The following is a 10091-nucleotide window of genomic DNA, read 5'->3' as shown; positions in this document are numbered from 1 at the left end:
ACCTCTTTCTTTTTTGCAGATGTTTTAGAGCGAGAGCTGGGACATGGCCACCTTTCCGTACCCATTGCCTCGGTGTTCTTCCAGCACGTACAGCACCCCCAGACACCCGTAGTGATAGGTGAGGGCGTATCCTAGCAGCGCCCCCTCCCGGTTGTACAGACACGTGGAAGGAAGTGTGGTTATTAAGTGCTTGATGTAGGCTTCGGACACGTCTCCATTGTGTAGTACCCACCTGGAATTCACCTGACTAGCTTGATCTGCCGTTAGGCTGGACATGGTACAGCCCTCAGGAATGGGCCTTTAGGAAAAATGATTTTCATATATTTGAAAACTTCGAGTTATCCGTCCATCTAAATAATTATTGTAAACCACGGTATTAACGTACTCAAAGGGACCACTTCTTTAGTTCGTTATAACCACAGTTCGTTGTTGGTACTTTGATTAAAATATCCAGCAATGGCATGTAGCAGTGACGCCGTTCGTAATATCTGTCATTTCGGTACAAGCGTGTTCGTTATAAAACGGTTATGGCCCGGGAAAGCGAAATCTGGACAAAACCTCCTCAATTAAGGTGTCGCGGGATCGGTCTAGCTACAGTGAACACTGAATTTAGCGTTCCCGGGACTCTCAATGCACAGGAAAAACAAAGAAACGTGAGTCGTCGTCTGATACCGTAGTCATGGTAGAAATTTAATAAATAAATAAATACGTTTAACATTAGCAAGCCATGGTGAAGCTTTCATATTATTTTCTAGCATTTGTGAAAACATTGTGAATTATAACTGACATTTTATTTTGATGTACATTAGTAGCAAGTTAAACCGAACTGAAATTATTCACTTTTTAATATATACAGAGAAAGGAATTCGTCAAGTCTCTCCGTAGAGCATTTAGGATGGTGTACTCTTGCGTAGTTTCGGGACAGAATTCATGAATAAATAACCTGTGAACATTTTCTAAAATGTCTATATTTGAATCTTCCCACACCTCGCAACCATATAACATGATTGGTAGGAGCATGCAGTCAAAACATCTACACAAACAATCGATAGGAATAAGGAGATTTCTAGCCTTTGAGGGGATAATAAACGCTACTTCTTGTGTTTGGTCGTGGAGTGCCAGAAAGGCTGAGTTTAGTTGAGTTGGGCTTTACGTCACATCGGCATTATTCCAGCCATATAGCGACGAAATCAAGTCTGCATTCATAAACATTTTAAATGAGTTTTATATTAAAACAGATTTATTCATGACTTTGTTATTTAAAACAGAAGATGTCATAGCACTAAATTCAAAAGCACGCATTTCGTTATTCACATTACATACATGTAGTTACAATTTATGATACAGATCACCTTCCCTCAGGTAGTTCACGCGCGAAAAAACAGATATCGGTGGTACATGGTATAACAAAGAAGTACATACAAAATGTACAAACAAGATGACTAAATAATACACCAATTAAAGTCTTTACAAACAATCTTAATGAACTTGGATACATTTTTAAGAGTAGATATTCTCCTTGAAAAGTTGACGGAACTTTTTGACAAATCTCGGCCAGGAACATTAAGGTTCTTTTAACAATTATGATAATTCATTACATGGATTAATAAAACTATAATTAAGAGTAGGGTCACGTACGTGCTGGAAACTTGAAACAACTGAAACTTCATCTCAGTTAAGCGGCTCACAGATCGAGTATAGGGGTCGCGCGCTAATCTGAAGTACGGTAATCCGATGTTTTCATAGCCATTCGCTTTCGCGGCACTTCTAGCACAACTTTGGTTTCGCTTTACCGGGAATAGGGAATATTGAAATTTTGCTTTCCCAGGCCGACACCTATAAAACGAAGTTTACTATAGATCTAAATTTAGAGACGTTATAATTTAATGTTGACAAATTTTATCTCTTGAAACTTCATTATGAAGACAGATTCACCATTTAGCATATCACGATTTGTAATGAAGACTGTGATATATCAGGATTGTCAACAATATGTTTTAAGTTTTTAATAAAAGTAGCAAAGTGTTTGTACATTTACCGAGTCTAGATGATCTTTGGTATAAATGTACCTGAGTTTCAGTGTATCGTGCGTGACCCTCATTAACGTACAGTCAGTGTGGAGAAATGTGGGTACCCGGTAGAGTTGAATCACTTCTGACAGAACTGGCACTAGACGTCGTTCCACACCTGATAAGAGAAAGCAGGTTTCATGTGAGAGGCCGGATGTATGAGTGAGTGAGTGAGTGAGTTTGATTTTATGCCGCTTTTAGCAATATTCCAGCAACATCACGGCGGGGACACCAGAAATGGGCTTCACACATTTTGCCCATGTGGAGAATCGAACCTGGGTCTTCGGCGTGACGAGGCGAACCTTTAACCACTAGGCTACCCCACCGCCCCCGGATGTATGAACGTCACTGTGAAGTGCAATGATCTTTGATCAGCGATGTTCACCTTGCTTTAAGATTTCCTGTCCCGGGCTGCGTTAAGGGTTTGTTTGTTGGTTGGTTAATGCTTATTCAGCAATATTCCAGATATATGGCGGCGGTCTGTAAATAATCTAGTTTGGACCAAGCATTGGCAAGCAATCCAGTGATCAACAGCATGAGAATCGATGTACGCAATTGGCATACGATGACGTGTATCAACCAAGTCAGCGAGCCTGGACCACCTGATCCCGTTAGTCGCCTCTACGGGTTGCTGGAGACCAACTCTGACCCGGATCTTCACGGGTCGCAATGAAGTGAAATGTAACGACAAACGATATGGCTATATGCCTTTACATTCAAATCGTATCCCCTCGGACCAGTCCAGGTTGTGTAGAAGGCCTCTCAGTGCTTCGTCGTCAATAGCGTACAGGTTCACAAGCGGACTCTAGATACTTCAGCTGTTGACAGTCATATGTTACAAACCATTTACCCCTCAATGGAAACATCAGAACCTTTGTCACAGCTAATGGACACAGCTAGAGGAAGTCGTGCACAGAAATCAAAAGAATATTCATGAGTGGGGAGCTTATGTCACTACGTCACATACACGGCACAGTATCTTCCGCGGAACTAGTAGAGGGAGTTGACCTATGCTGCTTCGTCTGTTATTGCCTTATACAATGTGACAGCTACAATATGCATATGAGGTATATGTACACATGAAGTATACGTGCTGTTTATTCAATATAATATGCTGTATTGAAGTTTTGCGACGCAACTTCCCACGGTGAAGGAGTTCAAGCGAGAAAGCCTCCTCGAGAACAACCACGGTACCTAGCGTTGCGATGGAAACATTCACATGTCAATATTGTCATTGCTCAGTCCTGACTTATCATAACTCCAACCAAACACAATAACATCTCTTGTCAACCAACTAAATATTTCTTATACAATACATATGTACATGTACGTACATATTGCCAGATCTAATTAAACTCCACGTATTTCAATAGCGTCAGCTCTAATAGGGCGTCTTATGAAGGAAGGAAAGGCTTGCTCCAGGCAGGCCAAAGTACCTAAAGCTACCTTTCCATGGCTATCAGGGCACTACATAAACTTTGAAACAACATTATTTGAGATTTATATCCCAGGGTAACCTAGAAGCATGGCAACAAATATTTCTGGAATTTGGGTAGTGTATCTGGAAGTACCTGAGGAATCCCTCCAAATGGTAAAATTACTAGTTTCTGGTGTAAAGGTGCAGATAAATATATTAAGGATAAAACAACAACACCATGTCAACACCTCCGCCAGTTTAAATGTCTGGCAAGTATATCCCTCCAAAGATACCATACTGCCAGGGTGTATTGGTACTTTGGCAAGTCTTACTGAGTTTCCTTATTGGCAGTTAAAATCACTCTCAATTATTTTCAACTTCAACTTCCCTCTAAAGTAATTAATATAAAAATCATTTTCATGGCATTTTCAACACCCCCTTCAACCTGATCCCTTTGACCATGTACAACCCCCTCTAGACTGAAAATTCCCATTCACTCTCTCTCCCATTTCAGCCTAGCTGGGCCACTTCCTCGGCACGTCAAGGCGGACAGTCAGTGTGCACCACAGAGGTTCTGCCAGCTGCCCAGGAGAGCTTCATCCAGCCTGGCAAGCACCCCAGGGGACTGGTAGGAAATGAAATGCATGTTGTTTTTGCTGTGCCTTTTTTAGTGCATTCATTGTGGGGATGAGAGTTTTCTTGTGCACTTAAGGTTTCCTATAGAAGTCCTTAAGTGCACAGAAAACCTTAAAATGCAATAATGATGTCTTGGCCCTCCCCTGGACCCTCTTATTGTTTTGGGTGGTGCAGAGGCCCCACCTGATCCCTTTGACCATGTACAACCCCTCTAGACTGAAAATTCATTCACTCACTCTCCCATTTCAGCCTAGCTGGGCCAGCCTTCCCTCGGCCCGTCAAGGCGGACAGTCAGTGTGCACCACAGAGGTTCTGCCAGCTGCCCAGGAGAGCTTCATCCAGCCCCAAGCACCCCAGGGGACTGGTAGGAAATGAAATGCATGTTGTTTTGCTGTACCTTTTTAAAAAGGTCCATTGTGCATTTATGTTTTCTGTGCACTTAAGGTTTCCTATAGCAGTCCTTAAGTGCACAGAAAACCTTAAATGCACAATGATGTCTTGGCCCCCTCCCTGCACCCTCTTGGTTGTTTTGGGTGGTGCAGAGGCCCCACCTGATCCCTTTGACCATGTACAACCCCCTCTAGACTGAAAATTTCCCTATCTCACTCTCTCCCATTTCAGCCTAGCTGGGCCACTTTCTCGGCGCGTCAAGGCGGACAGTCAGTGTGTGCACCACAGAGGTTCTGCCAGCTGCCCAGGAGAGCTTCCATCCAGCCCCAAGCACCCCAGGGGACTGGTAGGAAATGAAATGCATGTTGTTTTTGCTGTACCTTTTTAAAAAGGTCCATTGTGCATTTATATTTTCTGTGCACCTTAAGGTTTCCTATAGCAGTCCTTAAGTGCACAGAAAACCTTAAATGCACAATGATGTCTTGGCCCCTCCCTGCACCCTCTTTGGCTGCTTTGGGTGGTGCAGAGGCCCCACCTGATCCCTTTGACCATGTACAACCCCTCTAGACTGAAAAATTTCTCATTCACTCTCTCCCATTTCAGCCTAGCTGGGCCACTTCTCTTCTCGGCGCGTCAAGGGGGGACAGTCAGTGTGCACCACAGAGGTTCTGCCAGCTGCCCAGGAGAGCTTCCATCCAGCCCCAAGCACCCCAGGGGACTGGTAGGAAATGAAATACATGTTGTTTTTGCTGTGCCTTTTTAAAAATTCATTGTGTATTTAGAAGTTTCTGTGCACTTAAGGTTTCCTATGGAAGTCCTTAAGTGCACAGAAAACTTTAAATGCACAATGATGTCTTGGCCCCTCCCTGGACCCTCTTGGTTGTTTTGGGTGGTGCAGAGGCCCCACCTGATCCCTTTGACCATGTACAACCCCCTCTAGACTGAAAATTTCATTCACTCTCTCTCCCATTTCAGCCCTAGCTGGGCCACTTTCTCGGCGCGTCAAGGCAAGGACAGTCAGTGTGCACCACAGAGGTTCTGCCAGCTGCCCAGGAGAGCTTCATCCAGCCCCAAGCACCCCAGGGGACTGGTAGGAAATGAAATGCATGTTGTTTTGCTGTGCCTTTTTAAAAAGGTCCATTGTGCATTTAAGCTTCTCTGTGCACTTAAGGTTTCCTATAGCAGTCCTTAAGTGCACAGAAAACCTTAAATGCACAATGATGTCTTGGCCCCCTCCCCTGGACCCTCTTGCTGCTTTTTGGGTGGTGCAGAGGCCCCACCTGATCCCTTTGACCATGTACAACCCCCTCTAGACTGAAAAATTCATTCACTCACTCTACCATTTCAGCCTAGCTGGGCTGCTTCTCGGCCCGTCAAGGCGGGACAGTCAGTGTGCACCACAGAGGTTCTGCCAGCTGCCCAGGAGAGCTTCATCCAGCCCCAAGCACCCCAGGGGACTGGTAGGAAATGAAATGCATGTTGTTTTTGCTGTACCTTTTTAAAAGGTCCATTGTGCATTTAAGGTTTTCTGTGCACTTAAGGTTTCCTATAGCAGTCCTTAAGTGCACAGAAAACCTTTAAATGGACAATGATGTCTTGGCCCCTCCCTGCACCCTCTTGGCTGTTTTTGGGTGGTGCAGAGGCCCCACCTGATCCCTTTGACCATGTACAACCCCCTCTAGACTGAAAAATTTCATTCACTCTCTCTCCCATTTCAGCCTAGCTGGGCCACTTTCTCGGCGCGTCAAGGCGGACAGTCAGTGTGCACCACAGAGGTTCTGCCAGCTGCCCAGGAGAGCTTCATCCAGCCCCAAGCACCCCAGGGGACTGGTAGGAAATGAAATGCATGTTGTTTTTGCTGTACCTTTTTAAAAGGTCCATTGTGCATTTATAAGGTTTTCTGTGCACTTAAGGTTTCCTATAGCAGTCCTTAAGTGCACAGAAAACCTTAAATGCACAATGATGTCTTAACCCCTCCCTGCACCCTCTTGGCTGTTTTGGGTGGTGCAGAGGCCCCACCTGATCCCTTTGACCATGTACAACCCCCTCTAGACTGAAAAATTTCATTCACTCTCTCTCCCATTTCAGCTAAGCTGGGCCGCTTCCTCGGCGCGTCAAGGGGGACAGTCAGTGTGCACCACAGAGGTTCTGCCAGCTGCCCAGGGAGCTTCATCCAGCCCCAAGCACCCCAGGGGACTGGTAGGAAATGAAATACATGTTGTTTTTGCTGTGCCTTTTTAAAAGGTCCATTGTGCATTTAAGGTTTTCTGTGCACTTAAGGTTTCCTATGGAAGTCCTTAAGTGCACAGAAAACCTTAAATGCACAATGATGTCTTGGCCCCTCCCTGGACCCTCTTGGCTGTTTTGGGTGGTGCAGAGGCCCCACCTGATCCCTTTGACCATGTACAACCCCTCTAGACTGAAAATTTCATTCACTCTCTCTCCCATTTCAGCCAAGCTGGGCCACTTTCTCGGCGCGTCAAGGCGGACAGTCAGTGTGCACCACAGAGGTTCTGCCAGCTGCCCAGGAGAGCTTCATCCAGCCCCAAGCACCCCAGGGGACTGGTAGGAAATGAAATGCATGTTGTTTTGCTGTGCCTTTTTTAAAAAAGGTCCATTGTGCATTTAGGTTTTCTGTGCACTTAAGGTTTCCTATAGCAGTCCTTAAGGTGCACAGAAAACCTTAAATGCACAATGATGTCTTGGCCCCTCCCTGGACCCTCTTGGCTGTTTTTGGCTGGTGCAGAGGCCCCACCTGATCCCTTTGACCATGTACAACCCCCTCTAGACTGAAAATTTCATTCACTCTCTCTCCCATTTCAGCCTAGCTGGGCCACTTCCTCGGCGCGTCAAGGCGGACAGTCAGTGTGCACCACAGAGGTTCTGCCAGCTGCCCAGGAGAGCTTCATCCAGCCCCAAGCACCCCAGGGGACTGGTAGGAAATGAAATGCATGTTGTTTTTGCTGTGCCTTTTTAAAAAGGTCCATTGTGCATTTAAGGTTTTCTGTGCACTTAAGGTTTCCTATAGGAGTCCTTAAGTGCACAGAAAACCTTAAATGCACAATGATGTCTTGGCCCCTCCCTGCACCCTCTTGGTTGTTTTGGGTGGTGCAGAGGCCCCACCTGATCCCTTTGACAATGTACAACCCCCTCTAGACTGAAAATTTCATTCACTCTCTCTCCCATTTCAGCCTAGCTGGGCCACTTCTCGGCGCGTCAAGGCGGACAGTCAGTGTGCACCACAGAGGTTCTGCCAGCTGCCCAGGAGAGCTTCATCCAGCCCCAAGCACCCCAGGGGACTGGTAGGAAATGAAATGCATGTTGTTTTGCTGTACCTTTTTTAAAAGGTCCATTGTGCATTTATAGTTTTCTGTGCACCCTAAGGTTTCCTATAGCAGTCCTTAAGTGCACAGAAAACCTTAAATGCACAATGATGTCTTGGCCCCTCCCTGCACCCCTCTTGGCTTGTTTTGGGTGGTGCAGAGGCCCCACCTGATCCCTTTGACCATGTACAACCCCCTCTAGACTGAAAATTTCATTCACTCTCTCTCCCATTTCAGCCCTAGCTGGGCCACTTTCTCAGGCGCGTCAAGGGGGGACAGTCAGTGTGCACCACAGAGGTTCTGCCAGCTGCCCAGGAGAGCTTCATCCAGCCCCAAGCACCCCAGGGGACTGGTAGGAAATGAAATACATGTTGTTTTGCTGTGCCTTTTTTAAAAGGTCCATTGTGCATTTAAGGTTTTCTGTGCACTTAAGGTTTCCTATGGAAGTCCTTAAGTGCACAGAAAACCTTAAATGCACAATGATGTCTTGGCCCCTCCCTGGACCCTCTTGGCTGTTTTGGGTGGTGCAGAGGCCCCACCTGATCCCTTTGACCATGTACAACCCCCTCTAGACTGAAAATTTCATTCACTCTCTCTCCCATTTCCCAGCCTAGCTGGGCCACTTTCTCGGCGCGTCAAGGCGGACAGTCAGTGTGCACCACAGAGGTTCTGCCAGCTGCCCAGGAGAGCTTCATCCAGCCCCAAGCACCCCAGGGGACTGGTAGGAAATGAAATGCATGTTGTTTTGCTGTGCCTTTTTAAAAAGGTCCATTGTGCATTTAGGGTTTTCTGTGCACTTAAGGTTTCCTATGGAAGTCCTTAAGCAGTGCAAAGCTTAAATAAATGCACATAATGATGTCTTGGCCCCTCCCTGGACCCTCTTGGCTGTTTTGGGTGGTGCAGGGCCCCACCTGATCCCTTTGACCATGTACAACCCCCTCTAGACTGAAAATTTCATTCACTCTCTCTCCCATCTCAGCCAAGCTGGGCCGCTTCCTCGGCGCGTCAAGGCGGAGAGTCAGTGTGCACCACAGAGCTTCTCCCAGCTGCCCAGGAGAGCTTCATCCAGCCCCAAGCACCCCAGGGGACTGGTAGGAAATGAAATGCATGTTGTTTTTGCTGTGCCTTTTTAAAAAGGTCCATTGTGCATTTATAGGTTTTCTGTGCACTTAAGGTTTCCTATAGGAGTCCTTAAGTGCACAGAAAACCTTAAATGCACAATGATGTCTTGGCCCCTCCCTGCACCCTCTTGGCTGTTTTTGGCTGGTGCAGAGGCCCCACCTGATCCCTTTGACCATGTACAACCCCCTCTAGACTGAAAATTTCATTCACTCACTCTCCCATTTCAGCCTAGCTGGGCCGCTTCCTCGGCCCGTCAAGGCGGACAGTCAGTGTGCACCACAGAGGTTCTGCCAGCTGCCCAGGAGAGCTTCATCCAGCCCCAAGCACCCCAGGGGACTGGTAGGAAATGAAATGCATGTTGTTTTTGCTGTACCTTTTTTAAAAAGGTCCATTGTGCATTTAAGGTTTTCTGTGCACTTAAGGTTTCCTATAGCAGTCCTTAAGTGCACAGAAAACCTTAAATGCACAATGATGTCTTGGCCCCTCCCTGGACCCTCTTGGCTGTTTTTGGCTTGTGCAGAGGCCCCACCTGATCCCTTTGACCATGTACAACCCCCTCTAGACTGAAAAATTCATTCACTCACTCTCCCATTTCAGCCTAGCTGGGCCGCTTCCTCGGCCCGTCAAGGCGGACAGTCAGTGTGCACCACAGAGGTTCTGCCAGCTGCCCAGGAGAGCTTCATCCAGCCCCAAGCACCCCAGGGGACTGGTAGGAAATGAAATGCATGTTGTTTTTGCTGTGCCTTTTTATTTTAAAGCATCGTAGAGAGCCTTCAGTGCTGACTGAATCAAATGACAGCAGTGATTGGATGATTTTATGTTGTTAAAATGTGCATTCATCCAGTAATTAAAACTAACTATATTTTTTCAATGTGTAGTTGCTTCTTTTTAACCTGATTGCTTCTGCAGAATTTGTGCAGAGATATTTTCAAGTAGGTTACATTTTGGTGCGAAACTGGGGTCGGCGCTTTTCACACTCCTGTATTACTCCTCTAAGTTTTACCATGACCCGGAAAGAAAATAGGAGAATGTAGTGCCTTGTTTAAATGCACTGATTTGTCTGTGCTAATTTATTCAGGGTGACTTGTGACAGCTTAAATGAAAGATCAGACATTTTACTTTATTGCCATTTGT

At 46.1% G+C, this 10091-nt stretch overlaps 1 long non-coding RNA gene across 1 annotated transcript; it reads right to left on the bottom strand.

The window, feature by feature from the left end:
- Positions 1-233: 233 nt before the first annotated feature.
- On the bottom strand, positions 234-2871 carry LOC124280136. Its single transcript, XR_006899589.1, has 3 exons — positions 2784-2871; positions 2070-2187; positions 234-298 (listed from the first exon to the last, which is right to left on the bottom strand). It is a non-coding gene; the product is annotated as an uncharacterized LOC124280136 (long non-coding RNA).
- Between the last annotated feature and the right edge of the window lie 7220 nt (positions 2872-10091).

The sequence above is a fragment of the Haliotis rubra genome, unplaced genomic scaffold (genome assembly GCF_003918875.1).
Source record: "Haliotis rubra isolate DU_JTF1 unplaced genomic scaffold, ASM391887v1 Scf2600, whole genome shotgun sequence".
Taxonomy (NCBI): Eukaryota; Metazoa; Mollusca; class Gastropoda; order Lepetellida; family Haliotidae; genus Haliotis; species Haliotis rubra.
The sequence above is the reverse complement of the archived record's forward strand: the minus strand, read 5'-3'. Positions and strand labels throughout refer to the sequence as shown.